This window comes from Hemiscyllium ocellatum, chromosome 20 (assembly GCF_020745735.1).
Source record: "Hemiscyllium ocellatum isolate sHemOce1 chromosome 20, sHemOce1.pat.X.cur, whole genome shotgun sequence".
Lineage (NCBI taxonomy): Eukaryota > Metazoa > Chordata > Chondrichthyes > Orectolobiformes > Hemiscylliidae > Hemiscyllium > Hemiscyllium ocellatum.
The window spans coordinates 19832611-19848846 of NC_083420.1; the positions used below are offsets into that span (position 1 = coordinate 19832611).

Sequence of the window (16236 nt, forward strand, 5' to 3'; positions counted from 1 at the left end):
AGCTATAGGGAGAGGCTGAACAGGCTGGGGCTGTTTTCCTTGGAGCATTGGAGGCTGAGGGGTGACCTTTATGGGGTTTACAAAATTGAGGGGCATTGATTAGAGTAAATAGGCAAAGTCTTTTCCCAGGGGTTGGGGAGTCCAGAACAGGAGGGCACAGGTTTAAGGTGAGAGGGGAAAGATATAAAAGAGACCTTTTTCACACAGGGTGGTATGTGTATGGAATGAGCTGGCAGAGGAAGTGGTGGAGGCTGGTACAATTGCAACATTAAAAGGCATTTGGATGGGTATATGAATAGGAAAGGTTGGAGGGATATGGGCCAGGTGTTGGCAAGTGGGACTAGATTGGGTTGGGATATCTGGCCGGCATGGACTGGTTGGACCGAAGGGTCTGTTTCCATCTTGTACATCTTTTGACTCTATGACTCTATTCAGCCTCTCCCTATAGCTCAAACCCTCCAACCCTGGCAACATCCTTGTAAATCTTTTCTGAACCCTTTCAAGTTTCACAACATCCCACTGCTGCCAGCAATAAACTTTTTAGGGGCGGCACTGTAAATAATCTACTCTAATCTTTCCTATAGCACTGGCAGAAGGTGAACTACTGGCAACGATTGTCAATTTGTGGTTAAAACTCATCTGAATCGCACATTCTTTTCCAGAGAGGGAAATTTGTCCTTGCCTACATGAGATTCCAGAGACACAGCAAACTAGTTCAATTTTTTGGGCAATTGATAATTGAGCAATAAATGCTCGAGCCTGTGACACCTGTAAATGATTTTTTTTAAAAAAATGTGAGATGTGGTTAGTGTCCTGATAGATTTAGAAATCGTATGGTATTGTTTGGGGATGATTACTGCTCTTCCAATGTACTGGCCGATTATTTATCTTTGATCTAATGAGGTGAAGAGTATAGGTAGTTTCAAGGGAAACTAGATAAGCACGAGAGGGAGTAATAGAGAATATGTTGATTTGGATTTGTTCAAGAATAATGGCAGGGAATCCTAATGAAGCATAAACACTGATATTGGAATCATTGTCACTGTGGCTCACCCTTTTTTGATGGTTTTTTTTAAACCTTGTGTTGTGCAAGACTTTTGAATTCAATCCTGTTGGTGAATATCCTTATTGGAATCTTAGTATTCCTACAGTGTGGAAACAGGCCCTTCAGCCCAACAAGTCCACACTGACCCTCAGAGTATCCACCCAGTCTCATTCCCCATTACTCTACTCTACATTTACCCCTGACTAATGCAGCTAAGCTGCATATCCCTGAACGCTATGGGCAATTTAGCACGGCCAATTCACCTAACCTGCACATCTTTAGATTGTGAGAGGAAACTGGAGCATCCGGAGGAAACCCGCACAGACAAGCGGAGAATGTCAAACTCAGACAGTCGCCCAAACCTGGAATCAAACCCAGGTCCCTGGTGCTGTGAGGCAGTATTGTCAACTGCTGAGCCACCATGCCATCTGTATTTATCCAACATTTTATTGTGCGAAACAAAACACTGCCATGTCTCTTTAAGGCATAACCACTGAGTTCTTGGCAGTCAACTGTGGCTCAATTGGTAGCACACTGGCCTGAGTGGCAAGGTTCCAGAATCCAGTCTGACTTCAGAAATCATCTGATTTGGAGGTGCCGGTGTTGGACTGGGGTGTACAAAGTTTAAAAATCACACACCATGTTATAGTCCAACGACTGTAAGACACAGAATTTATAGCAAATTTATTTTACTATAAATTGTCTTACAATTGTCCTCAACCACCTGATTAAGGACCGGTGCTCTGAAAGCTAATGCTTCCAATTAAACCTGTTGGACTATAACCTGGTGTTGTGTGATTTTTTTTTTAAACTTCAGAAATCTGGGCTGGCACATCAGTGCTGTACTGCCCGAGTGCTGCGTTGTCAAGGTGTCATCTTTTCAGATGGGACGTTAAGCTGTGGCCTCTTCTCCCTATCTGTGGTGGACATAAAAGGTCCCATAGCACTACTTGAAGGTAGGTAAGGGCATTAGTACTAGTATTCTGATCAATATTTATCCCTCAATTAACATCAGAAAACTGGATTATCTAGTTAATCATGACATTACTGTCTGTAGGAGTTTGGCACAAATTGTATTTCTGTGAGGACAGTGACTGTACTTTCACAAGTCCTTCATTGGATTCAGAGAATATGAAAAGTGCTCTGTAAAACCAAGTCTTTGGTTTTTCTTTTGCTTAACTAATTTTGGGTTTTCTTGGAAATCGAGCTAACAGTTGGAACTGCAACTGTGGATTCAAGTTTAAACATGGTGTACCTTTTTTTTAGAAGCTGTGTAAATGCAATTAATTATTAAAATGGTTTACTATCTAAGAAAGAGCAAAGTTCAAGAGGTGGAAAGTGTAAGTGATCCAAGTACAAGTGGTTATTTAAACCATACTTTATTAGACAATAGCTGTTAATGAGTCACATGACCCATTGTTATCCACGAACAGCGTCCATTAACGCTATTGACCCTCCCAGCCAGATCATGATAGACTTTTGTCCAAGAGTAATATTCCAAGATACAAATGCTACAGGAAGCACAGCAAGGAAGGCAGGAGAAGAGGGGGAGTGGTGTTTTTGATCAAAGATAGCATTACAGCTACACTGAAGGAGGATATTCTTGGAATGCATCCAGGGAAGTTTTGTGTTGGACAAAAAGGGATGATCACCTTATTGGGATTTTATTATAGACCTTCTAATAGTCGGAGAGAAATTGAGAGATTTCGTAAAGAGATCTGTTATCTGTAAGGATAATAGTGGTTGTGGTAGGGGATTTTAACTTTCCAAACCTAGACTGGGACGGCCATAGTGTTAAGGGTTTAGATGGAGAGGAATTTGTTAAGCATGTACAAGAAAATTTTCTGATTCCGTATATGGAAGGTGCAAACTTGACCTACTCTTAGGAAATAAGCAGGGCGGGTGATTGAAGTGTTAATGGGGGAGCACTTTGGAGCTAGTGACCATAATTCTATTAGTTTTAAAATAGTGATGGAAAAGGATAGACTGCATCTAAAAGTTGAAGTTCTAATTTGGAGGAATACCAATTTTGACGGTATTAGGCAAGAACTTTCAAAAGCTGATTGGGCACAGAGACAGCTGGAAAATGGATAGCCTTCAGAAAGGTGATAACGAGAGTCCAGAGACAGTATATTCCTGTGAGGGGAAAAAGGAAAGGCTGGTAGGAGTAGGGAATGCTAGATGACTGGAGAAATTCAGGGTGTGGTTCAGAAAAAGAAGGAAGCATATGTAAGGTACAGACAGGATCGATCGAGTGAATCCTTGGCGTATAAAGGAAGTAGGAGTATACTTAAGAGGGAAATCGGGAGGCTAAAAATGGGATATGAGCTAACTCTGGAAAAATAGGGTTAAGGAGAGTCCAAAGGGTGTTATAAATACATTAAGGACAAAAGGGTAGCTAGGGAGAGAATAAGGCAGCCTTTGTGTGGAGCTGCAGAGATGGGCAGATACGAAACTAATATTTTGAATCCGTGTTTACTGTGGAAAAGGACATAGAAGGTCTAGAATGTAGGGAAATTGATGGTGACATCTCAAAATGTCCATATTACAGAGGAGGAAGTGCAGGATGTCTGAAATGCATAAGTGGATAAATCCCCAGGCAAAAGTGAGGACTGCAGATACTGGAAATCAGAGTCTAGGTTAGAGTGGCGCTGCAAAAGCACACCTCCGGAGCAGGCAAATCAATGTTCGGGCAAAAGCCCCAGGACCTGATCTGATGTATCCTAGAACTCTGTGGGAAGCTAGGGAAGGGATTACTGGGCCCCTTGCTGAGATATTTGGGTCATTGATAGTCACAGGTGAGGTGCCAAAAGACTGGAGGTTGGCAAAGGTGGTGCCACTGTTTAAGAAGGGTGGTAAGAACAACAGGAGAAAGTGAGGGCTGCAGATGCTGGAGATCAGCTGAAAAATGTGTTGCTGGAAAAGTGCAGCAGGTCACGCAGCATCCAAGGATCAGGAGAATCGACGTTTCTGGCATAAGCCCTTCTTCAGGAACTATAGACCAGTGAGCTTGACGTCGGTGGTGGGCAAGGTGTTGGAGGAAATCCTGAGGGACAAGATGCACATGTATTTGGAAAGGCAAAGACTGATTAGGGATAGTCAACGTGGCTGGGATGTTGCCAGGGTTGGAGGATTTTAGAGGGAGAGGTTGAATAGGCTGGGGCTGTTTTCCCTGGAGCGTCGGAGGCTGAGGGGTGACCTTTTTATAGAGGTTTATAAAACCATGAGGGACAAGGATTGGATAAATAGACAAAGTCTCTCTCTTCCCTGGGTGGGGACTTGAGAACTGGAGGGCATAGGTTTAGGGTGAGAGGGGAAAGATCTAAATGAGGCAACTTTTAAACCCCCTAAGTTTATATCCCCTAAGGGGCAACTTTTTCACGCAGAAGGTGGTGAGTGTATGGAATGAGTTGCCAGAGGAAATGGTGGAGCCTAGTACGATTGCAACATTTAAAAGGCCTCTGGATGGGTATATGAATAAGAGCGTGGGTGCTGGCAGGTGGGACTAGATTGTGTTGGGATATATGGACGGGTCGGACTGAAGGATCTGTTTCTGTGCTGTACATCTCTATCATTCTATAACTGCTGTTCGTCCTTTTTTGACCTCTATCCCTACCTATTGTTTACTTCTTAACCGCTCTCCTCCGCCAACCCCCCCATCCCTTCCCCACCCTATCTTCTCCATATAAGCAAACCTTTCCTTGCTGCAATCAGCCCTGAGGAAGGATCCCCACACCTGAAACGTTAACTTTGATTTCTCTTCATAGATGCTGCCAGACCTGCTGAGCTTTTCCAGCAACTTCTGTTTCTGATCAACAGCATCTGGGGTTGTTTTAGCTGTTAATTTGTGTTAAGTGTCCTGTTTCTTGATAAAGTAGTCTGGGATGGGACTGAGTGGAAAGAATGGCTTAATCAAGTACAACAAAGAATGAATTTTCTGGGTTGTTTTTTGAGGTGAATTTGCATTAGTGGATTAGATTCTGGATCAAGAATGGCAGGTCAGCCAGTATCTGAGGAGCAAGAGAAAGTGTTCCTGGCCTGACCCTTCAGGACCCTTGCTTAAAAATGTGTTGCTGGAAAAGTGCAGCAGATCAGGCAGCATCAAAGGAGCAGGAGAATCGACATTTTTGGCATAAGCCCTTCAGGAATGAGGAGGGTGTGCCAAGCAGGCGAAGATAAAAGGTAGGGAGGAGGGACTTGGGGGAAGGGCGCTGGGAATAAGATAGATGGAAGGAGGTTAAGGTGGGGGTGGTAGGCCGGAGAGAGGGTGGGCGTGGAGAGATCAGGAAAAAAGATTGCAGGTCAAGAAGGCGGTGCTGAGTCTGAGGGTTGGGACTGAGGAAAGGTGGGGCGGGGGGGGGGGAGGTGGAAATGAATTGAACCGGAGTCCCTGGTGCTGTGAGGCAGCAGTGCTAATCACTGTGCCACCCCCAAGGACAGAATCAGGCAACTGAGTCCGAATCGAGAAGTTTGCATGTTCTGTTTATTCGTGTATGTGGTAATTTCACATATTGGGAGATGACAGGGTTGCACACCAATTAACCAGTTTGAAAAGACAATGGAGCTAAACCACAACACAGTGAACTTGTATTTTACAGCAGCAGACCGCTGGGAAGTAAACTTATTTATGACTACAAAAGCTGTTTCTCTGACTGTTACTCTAGTCATCTTGAAAAACAGCATTTGGTTTGGAAAAACAAATTGGGCAAACAACCATTTACAGAAAACTCCAAGGTCTGCAGACTCTACTACTGCTGAAGATCTGAGTCAACCATTAATAACTATCGCCTGAAGTTAAGAATCCAACACCTTTTTAAGGGCTCTAAGAAGTGTTTTTAACTGGGTAAATTTTTATTTTCCATGTAGTAGACCCTCTTTTTTTTTTAAAAAAAACATGCGTGTAAAAATTCCTCCTTTCCTTTAACATTCAACAAAAGCTTGTAATGAGCACCCTCATTTTCTAGCAAATTGTATTTTAATTGAAATGTGATGGTCATATGCTTAAAGAAGCAAAAATTCTAATTTGGGATATCCTGTGGTTGTGAAAGGTGCTATGTTAATGCAAGTTTGTTGTGAACAACAGGAGTTTTAAAAGCGGGGAGCCAATTTTTCTCCCCTTGTTCCAATTGTAACAGCAGAGAGCGGAAGAGACAGACAAACCAAACACTAGAAATACTGAAGCTTTCGTGGGGAGAAAAACCGTTAATGTTCCAAATCAGCAGGTTCTAGTTAAAAGCAATTGCCTTCAGCCTTAACTCTGTTTCTCTCTGTCGCATATTTTGCCTGATCTGCTTCCCCTATATTCTGTTCTTATGTCAGATTTCTAGCATCTGCAGAATGTCATGTTTCTTTTTCATTGGTAATATTGACTCCCAGGCAGTGTGATGACAATGGATTTGTCACAACAGGTGATTGTAATGGGGGCACTTTAGATGATGAATCAAGAGTATTGCACAAGAATCAATTTTCACCACACTAAAGTATATTGACTCAGTGACAACAATATATTAATGAGCTGAGGAAGTACCAAAAATGAATAACTGTTTTTGCTTTTTCACTCTGACACTAGATTTAAAAAAAATACTTTTTTTTGCAGCTGACTGGTGGAGGATGAAGTAGGCTAAATCCCATGGAAGCAAAGGGCAACCTTTTTAATCTCCTGAGTGTAGACTGTCAGGAATGTGGCTGAGTCGAACTAATGCCTCACTGACTCCAACTCGTGTGTTAACATCATTTTAATCTTTTCGCATGGTGTCCTGATGGTATTCCTACCTCCTGTTAGAGTTTATCATTGGGTGTAGAAGTAACTAATGCTACAAGCATGAATCACTGCATCAGCTTAAAGGGCCAGGCAATGGCCAAAATATGAGAACGTGCTTCTGATTAAATTAAATAAATACTGTGGAATGGTTGACCGAACATCTCAAAATGTCACTGACTGTATACATTTAACCTTTTTTCAGCATCTCCCACATCGTAACACCATTTTCCTTTTGTGTGGAGATATAATTTAGTTCAGTATCGCTGAGGTATATGGCAAGAAATTTTCATTACTGCCTCCATTTGGACAGTGCTAGTTTTATGATTACTGAAATGACGAGAAATGGACAGTGTCTATTAAAATAGGGAGTAGGCTTTTAGTCAGCTTTATAGTTGCACCCATTACTGTTGTAAAACTGATGGGAATGAAGAGGTGAATATAACAGCTATTTTGATTTCAGAATGGGTGACTAATTTCACATGATTTATTTTGAGTTGTGGGCATCGTGGCTAGGCCAACATTTATTGCCCATGCCTAAAGGGCAGTTGAAAGTCAATTACATTACTGGTAGGTCTGGAGTCACATGTAGGCCAGACTGGGTTAGGATGACCGATTCCTTCCTGAAAGGTGACTAGTGAATCAGATGGGTTTTTGAATAATATTCATGGCCATCATTACACTCTCAATTTTTTTTGTTTTTTTTGAATTCAAACTTCACCATCTACCATGGTGAGACTTTGAACTCTGGTTCCTAGAACATTACTTAGATCAATAGTTTAGTGATAATACCACTAGGGCAGTGCCTTCAGCAGCTCTGTCTAATCTAGTGTTTTTTTTATATATATGCTTGGTCAAGATCAAGTGATTATACTCCTCACCCCATTTCCCATCTCCTTCCACACCACTGTCCCTTTGTTGCATGAGATGGGAATTATAGGGGCTTTCTATCTTTCAGAGATTTTACAAATAATCCTGGACTCGCAATATGTTTAAAGATGTTCATAATTTGTTAGTGTTATTTGAAATGACCAAGAAGGTTAACAAGAGTAGGGCGGTATATGAGGTCTAAATTGATTTCAGTAAGGTTTTTGATAAAGTTCCATATGGTAGGCTGCTCTCGTAGGTTAGATTGCCTGGAATCCAGGGCGAGCTGACAAATTAGATATAAAATGGGTTTGATGGTAGGAAACAGAAGATAATTGTGGAGGATTCTTGTCAGACTGGAGGCCTATGACTAGTGGAGTGCCCTGGGTCAGTGCTAGGCCCATTGTTGTTTGTTATCTATATCAATACTTTGGGTGAGAATGTACAAGACATGATTAGTAAGTCTGATGACACTAAAATAGGTGGTATCATGGACAGTGAGGAAGGTTATCGGAAATTGCAGCAGGACCTTGATCAGATGGGGAAGTGGGCCGAGAAATGGCAAATGGAGTTTAATGTAGATTAAGTTTGAGGTCTTGCACTTTGGAAAGGTAGGGGTTTCATAGTGAATGGTAGAGCCATAAGGAGTCTAGTGGAACAGAGGGATCTTGGAGTTCAGGTGCACAGTTCTCTGAAGGTAGAGTCACAGGTAAACAGGGCAGGGAAGAAGGCTGTTGGCACACTGGCCTTCATCAGTCAGGGCATTCAGTATTGAAGTTGAAAAGTTTATGTTGCAGTTGTGCAGGATGTTGGTGAGACGGCACTTGGAATACTGGGTTCAGTTTTCGTCACCTTATTATAGGAAGGATGTTACTAAATTGGAAAGATTGCAGAAGAAAGTTAAAGATGTTGCCTGGATTCCATGGTCTGAGCTATCAAAAGGTTGGAAAAGCTAGGACTTTTTCCTTTTACAGCATAGGAGACTGAAGGGAACTTTTTTTATATAGAAGTGTATAAGATTATTAGGTGTGGATAGGATGAATGCATTCAGTCTTTTTCCTAAGATTAGGGAATTGAGGACTAAAGGACATCAGTTTAAGGTTGGAGGGGAAAAGAATAAATGGGAACCTGAGTGGCAGTGTTTTTACACAGGATGGTACACCTGTGGAAGTGGTTGAGGCTGCTAGATTAACAACATTGAAAAGGCATTTGGACAAGTGCATAGTTAAAGATATGGGCCAAGTGCAGGGAAACAGGGTTAGTGTGGACTGACATTTTGGTTGGCATGGATCAGTTTGTCTGAAGGGCCTGTCTCTCTGCTGTAGGACTCCATGACAATCTGACAGTCATGATTCCAGACTTAATGGAAATTTCAAATCGTGCCTCTGTATTTCAGGTATTTTGAGACTGATGCAGATTGCGATAACTTGATTGTTAACACAGGTTGTTCTTGGTGAGTCAGCTGTAGTATTGCCTGTGATTAGGTGGGCACTTGAGTGTTAAAGAGTAGCTAGTGTGGAAGTAATTGGCATGAGCCCACTCCATTCTGACCCTGAGGTGAGCATACTGCCAACTGAACCTTGGCTGATCCCATAAGTGAGAATTTGATGTGATCAGTAAAATATTTGTCATGTGCATATTATTTCAGAATGTTTCCTGTCACCCTGGACCTGCTGCCCTCACCCCATCCCAATCCAGTGAAAGCTCAACAAAAGGAGATTGGGAAGCTCAAAATTGTGTACATCTTTCCAAAAGACCTCTATATAAAAGTTGCACCACTGCTTAATTCAGGTCTGAAATAAAACCTCTGGATGCATTTGTTTTTAATATAGAAGTTTACAGGACCTCTGGATGTGTCTCCATTCTTTCATGAGGAAGGTACATTTTTTTTAAGTGTAGTCACAATTGTAATTTAAGTTAAACTGCACACCATGAGGGCAAATAAGCAGCAAAGAAGTTGTTCATACAATTATTTGGAGAAAATGTTATGTAGTTTGTATCGTGGTGCTTTATTGGAGTCCTTTACAACTGTATTTGATTGTATAGTTTATTACAGTTTCTGGTCATAGAACAGAAACTGTGGGACAACTTTAATACAAAGTCTCAACTCTTATGTTACTTTGCAAAAAGTTTAGAAGATCATACATTCTTGTGATGGCCCCAAAGGTTTTTTAAAACAAGCATGCAGGGTTATGGAGAGCTAGCAGCAAAAGAAATATAGAAGTGAATCTGAAAATTTGTTAGTGATACCACCTCCTTACAAAGGAAACTTAAACTTTGTTTCCTTTGTACTTAGAATGTTAAAAAAAGTTTAAGTCTAGACGCAGATCAACTTAGCATTGCTGATTCAGCATGGGGCTGTTGAAAGGGAACTGGACTGGGTGTGGCTATAGTTCCTGAAGGCTCATCTTTCCATGTATTTTCATGCTGCTGTTTCACGGCTTTGCTGAATGCACTAAAGTGGCCAATGATTTAAAAGAAGGCTTACATTTATATGGCACCTGTCACAACCTCTCTGCTCTCAACATTTCACAGCCAATGGAAGCACTTTAGAAGTGTCATTGTTGGTGGACTTGGAGGTATATGAGCACAGTTGGCTCATGAACATGAGCCAATGAAGTGGCCAAATAATCTATGGCTTTAGTGATAAATGCTGGCCAAAACACTAGGGATAGCATTTATAGCGCTATACAAAATAGAAATGGACCCTTCGGTTCAACTCGTCCATGCTGACCAGGTTTCCCAAATTAATATAGTCCCATTGTGTGCTTTTGGCCCATTTCACTCTAAATTTTTCCTGTTCATGTACCTGTCCAAATGTTTTTAAATGTTACAGTATCTGCATTTACCTCTTCCTGTCATTAATTCCACACATGAATCACCCTTTGTTTGTGTGAAAATGCTGCTCCTCCAGCCCTTTTCTTAATTTTTTTTCAAATCTCTCATCTTAAAATTATGCTCTCTAATTTTGAGCTTCCCTACCCTAGCTTTTGCTATTCACTTTAAATGTGTGCCTCATGATTTTGTAAACCTCTCTAAGTTGTCTATCAACCTCCAGGGGAAAAGATCCCACAGTCTCCTTATAACTCAAACCCTCAATCCCAGCAACATCCTTGGAAAAGGTTGCAAAAAGGATTTACAATTTAATAATATCTTTCCTATAGCATGGCAACCAAAACTGTACACCATACTCCAGAAAAGGCCTCACTAACATCCAGTACAGCCACAACATGACATCCCAATCCCAATTTTTATGCTCCGTGCAATGATGGCATGCATGCTAAACACAGCCTTCACCACCCTGTCTGTGTGTGACTAAAATTTCTTCTAATAATTGTGTCTGAGCCACTGTCCTGTTTGGCAACATTATCATTGACTGTATAAGTCCTGTTCTTTTTATTTTACCAAAATGCAGTACGTCACATTTATCCAAATTAAACTTGGTCCAATAGATTAAGATTTTTCAATTCTTCTTCTTCTTTGAAATAATACCATGGAGTTTGTCTGTCTGTGAACAGAAGTGGAATAGGATCTCTGCTTAGTTTCTCATTCGAAGAAATAGTGCCTGTACAGAATAGCACACTCGGTGCTGCAATCGAGTTGAGCTGGATCAGTGTTACCATAGCAGTGACTGAAATCCAGCTTCCTGCTGAGTCAAACCGATTTGGAACTTCCCAACCTGTTCTTAATTTGGCCCAATTATGGTCCTTTTGAGAGTCAAATCAACATAATTTTGCGGGTTTTAGATGTTGGGAGAGGAACAGTGCATGTAGTTCAGAACAATGATTTAACATGAGGTTTTTTGTGCACGTCTGTGTGAAAAATAAATGTAGTTCAAACTGAATTAATTGCCAAGAAGCTGAAGTCTAGTTTCATTCGAGCTCTAGCCGAGATAAATTAGTCCAGAGACTGAATAGGATTAAGCTAGAAATAAATGCAGGAATGGTCGCCAAGTGTTGATGGTTACAGTATGTTATGATTGCAAAACTTGCCAAAAGTATCCAATGAATGTCTCTGAAGTATAGCTGGTGAGGCAATCTGATCACATCCCAAAATTAGGGAAAGCTGAAGTCAAACTGGTGCATGTATTAATCTGCAACTATACACCAAGTCTACATTTGATGCCAACGTGCACACAAACATCTCACAAAGGATTAGAGCCACTTGTTGTATTCCAATAGAGACAGCCCTACACAACACAGACCTATACCAATTGAAAGTTTGGAGACCCAACAAATGCATCTGAGATTAAGTTATTCTGACAATTGGGACAGAAACTGTATGCCTCCAATGATTCCTCATGTGTTTCAAATTGCTGGCTGTGCCCAATTCTTGGGTTGCGACTGTTCGTGGAGATACCAGCTGCTGCCCAACTGTGGTGCTGTCTGCTATCAAGATGATTTTATAATGGAAATGAACCCAAATACAGTGGGTTACATCTTGTGTGATGCTGATATTGCTGTCGTGTTGTTCAGCAGTCTTCTGTAGAGGCACCACTGCTTTTTTTCCACAAAAAGAGAAATTGCCAGCAAAATTCAGCAGGTCTGTGGGGAGAAAGCAGAGTTAACATTAGCGTCTGGTGACTCTTTAAGAAACTAACTTTCTGTACCTGCAATTCTTAGTTTTATATTGTTGATATTTATCATTCTTTTTAGTCAAAGAATATTGGAATCCAAATGGTACCAAACTCCGGTCCTTTTTGAGTACTCCAGTCTGAAACAAAATATTCAAGACAGCTATTTAGATTAGATTCTCTCCGGTGTGGAAACAGGCCCTTTGGCCCTACAAGTCTCCACCGACACTCCAAAGCGTAACCCACACCTCTATCCTGACTAATGCACATAACGCTATGGGCAATTTAGCATGGCCAATTCACCTGCCCTGCACATCTTTGGATTATGGGAGGAAACCGGAGCACCCAAAGGAAACCCATGCAGTCACAGGAAGAATTTGCAAACTCCACACAGTTGCCTGAGGTGTGAATTGAACCTGAGTCCCTGGCACTGAGGCTGTAGTGCTAACAACTGAGTCACTGTGCCACCCCCATATTTGACTCTTTGTTGTGGTTTATGTTGGTGTTCTATGTTATGAAGATGTGGGTGTACTGTACCTTTTTAAGAGTTAAATGAAACAGAACTACCTGACCGAACTAAGTATTCTGAATGAAAAATGTGACATTTGATGGAACAACTTGATTAGTTGGTTGCCTGGAAACGACAAAACAGATTCTAATTAGGCCAATCAGTTTAAACTATACTCCGGAAAATGCCAAACTCCAATCCAGTTTGGGTTTTAAGATTATCAATATATCAAATTCAGTAACCCAATCTGATGCTTTGGGGGTATAAGACCAGGGAAAATTGAACAGTTGAGGAAATTGCCAAACCAATGACGTCTGGACACTGCCCAGAAAATAGCTCTGTCAAAAAGGTACTTTTATCCATGAGTAACCTCTGTTATAAATTAACAGCCATTTACAAGTCCTTACACTAACCTGTCTGTTACCTTCCCTTCTATAACACTAGTCCAATAAAATGCCCGATTATGATTTACTCAACAAAACTTCTCATCTCAAAACTGAGCAGCTTTCATTCTATTGTTTTTCGGTCTTTTTGTCGTCTTGGGGATGCTGCTTCAGAGGTTACTGATTGATAAAGGTACCTTTTTTTAAAGAGTTATTTACTGGGCAGTGTGCAGATGTCATAGGCTTGGCAGTTTTCATCTCAACAGTTCAATTTTCCCTGGTCTTATACTCCCAAAGCATTGAATTGCATCATTGGCTTTTGAGATTGTCGCTATATTAAATTCAAACTGGATTGGAGTATGGTATTTCTCTGGGGTATAGTTTAAACTGGTCTAATTTGAATCCGTTTTGTCGTTTCCAGGCAACCAGCTAATCAAGTTGTTCCACCAAATGTTATGTTTTTTTTCTTTTTTCTGAACACTTGGTGCTGTCAGGTAGTTCTGTTTCTTTTAACCCTCTTAAAGGTACAGTACACCCACATCTTCATAACATCTATTTATGTTGAGTGAGTTTTCAAACCTCACCATGAAAGATTGTGAATTTTAATGTTTTTGTAAACCAGATTTTCATTTTGAAGAGGAATTGCTGCATCAGTAAGACTTTTTTTTAAAAAAGAAAAGCTTGATTGCTAATGTCCATTTTTTTTTTAAGAGGAACCTGCCATCTTTGGCCAGCTATGACTCCAGAGCCACAGTGATGCGAGTGTCACTTAACTGTCTGCTGCCTGGCAAGCCGACAAATATTGAACTGCATGACTTTTGTTTTTGAAACCACTATCCTCATGATGTGGGTGGCAGTAGTTCCAAAAGGTGACCCACCATCACGTCCTTGGAGCATCTGATGATGGGCAATAAATACTGGCCTCTTGCCAGTGAAACCTACTCCCCTGGTAATAATTTTTTTTATTTTGGTGCGGCTTTCCTAGGTGAAAAAGCAGACACTGATCCTGACTTGTTACAAAATCTGGCTTGTACCTATTAATCAACAAAGGTCAGATGACATTGTCAGCTCCTCTTTAAGTCCCACGCTTTGAACAGCTCATTCTAATACAGACTTGATGATGATGCACACATTTGCCTCCTTCAGCAAGAAAAAAATTGGACATGTCAGGATGCTTGGCAATCTCTCAAAATCCATTGGTTTCGGAGGACATGCATTAAAGAGGGTTTCCTCTCCCTTGAGTATATTTTTCTATTTATAAAAACAAATCCTTTTCAAACTATGTCTGTATTAAGTGCAGTTTAATTTGCTCATTTAAAAACTGTTACAGAACTTGGAGCCAAGAAGGGAACTCAATCCATTTAAGCCAAACCCAGCCATCTTTTTAATAAATTATACAGAGGATGGATGTTGTCAATTTCTGTGTTTTTAGTAAATGTCTTCTGAATGTGGTCAGGATTTTCAAAATCTATTTATATTTATGGTTTTATTTTGAAGACTGGAGTCCTGTGTTGATTTGTGTTTCTCACCTATGGTACATTTGCTAGTTATTTTCTTTACTCCACCTTCTCCCACAATTAAGTGCACGACTTGCTTTTCTGTGCTATCTTTCGTGATCTACAGAGGCAGAATCTAGTCGAGATGGCAGGGGTTTCTGTTCTCTGCTAGAGAGCTGACGAGAACTGAACACCATCCCGTCACACTTTTTTTTTGGGAAGGCCCACCTCATCTTGTACCAACCAGGCATGTAACAGGCTTCACTTCTGATGCCTTGTTATCAGAAACTGCATGATAGCTCAGTTGCACGCAAATGGTGGCCCTGTGGGCGTCAGAGGGGAGACTGGATCAGCAGCTCACTCCCATCCTGAAACAGCATCCCTCAATGGGCCTTTCAACCAGGGTCTCCTGTCCCTGTGTCTACCCACACATGTGCATGCAAACACAATCATGTGCTTGCTCTATCCATCACTTGGCAAATCCCTGTCTCTCCTGGATTAATATGAAGAGTGTTTGGACGAGGCTCTTAAATGGGTATCAGTTGCTTAAGGGGCCTCAATTAGCAGTGAAGTGAGACAATTGTGTGTGGGGCTTCTTGCCACTTGCTTAACAATGGAAACATCGAAGATGGGAGCAGGAATAGACCATTCAACCCCACAAGCCTGCTCTGCCATTGAACCTGATCATGGCTGATCAACGAGCTTAATACCTCACCCCTCCACCCTTGATCCTTTGAGCCACCAGAGCTATAATTATCTCCTTGAAAACACTCTATTTTGGCTTAAACCTCATTCTGTATTGAATTCCACTGGCTCCCTACTCTCTGGGTGAAGAAATTTCTTGGCCTCTCAGTCTAAAAAGGTTTATCCCATACCCTTTTAAATTATGACGCATGGTTCTGGAGCCCCCCACCATTTGGATATAGTGTACAGCCTTCCTGCCATCTCACCTGCTTTAGTCCTGTTTAGAATTTTATAGGATGCTGAGATTTCCCTCCCACCATCTCATTCTTCTATACTCCAGGCAGGAGAATGGGGATGCCACCAATTTCCTGAGTAAATCCTGTTCCCATACCATCAAACTTTCAATTGCAAACAATTCCACATCGAATATCTTAAGCCTAATTTATGGTCAATAAAGTACATTTTTGTTGAAACGTGAGAAGTGAGACAGCCAACTTGTACGCAAGTCTACAAATAGTAATATGATATCAGCCACGTGATCTGATTTGCAGCTTCTTGGCTGAGGGATGACTATTAGCCGGGACACAGGGACATGACTGTAACAGGAGGAAAGTAATGGTAAGCAAACCCCATTGCTTTAAATGTGTCAGTGTGATCATTAAAATGGTCAATTGCTTCCCTTGTTTGCTGCTACTCCAGGATAGAATGCATGTTCTCTAAGCCTCTTGAATGATTTCCAAACGTAACCCATTTATAATAAAATAAATCTCTTGCCTCAAACAATTGGGGGAGAAAACTGGTTAATAACTAAGCCATAATCTGGCATTTGAACTATATCCTCCTTTACCCCAGACAAACATATCGTTATTCACTTGTCTCTTATGAAACTCTCCAGAGATGGTATCTTAGAATGAAAACAAAA

At 41.2% G+C, this 16236-nt stretch overlaps 1 protein-coding gene across 2 annotated transcripts in view; it reads left to right on the plus strand.

The window, feature by feature from the left end:
• The window catches only part of LOC132825163 (arf-GAP with dual PH domain-containing protein 1-like), a 127202-nt gene that overhangs the window by 18614 nt on the left and 92352 nt on the right, over nucleotides 1–16236 (plus strand). The window contains exon 1 of one of the 2 annotated variants that reach the window (XM_060840187.1): nucleotides 1888–2001. The exons of the other annotated variant lie outside the window; for it this stretch is intronic. The gene's annotated coding sequence lies outside the window, so the exon portion shown is untranslated. Of the gene's footprint in view, nucleotides 1–1887; nucleotides 2002–16236 lie in introns of those variants that run through there. 2 annotated transcript variants of the gene reach the window in all.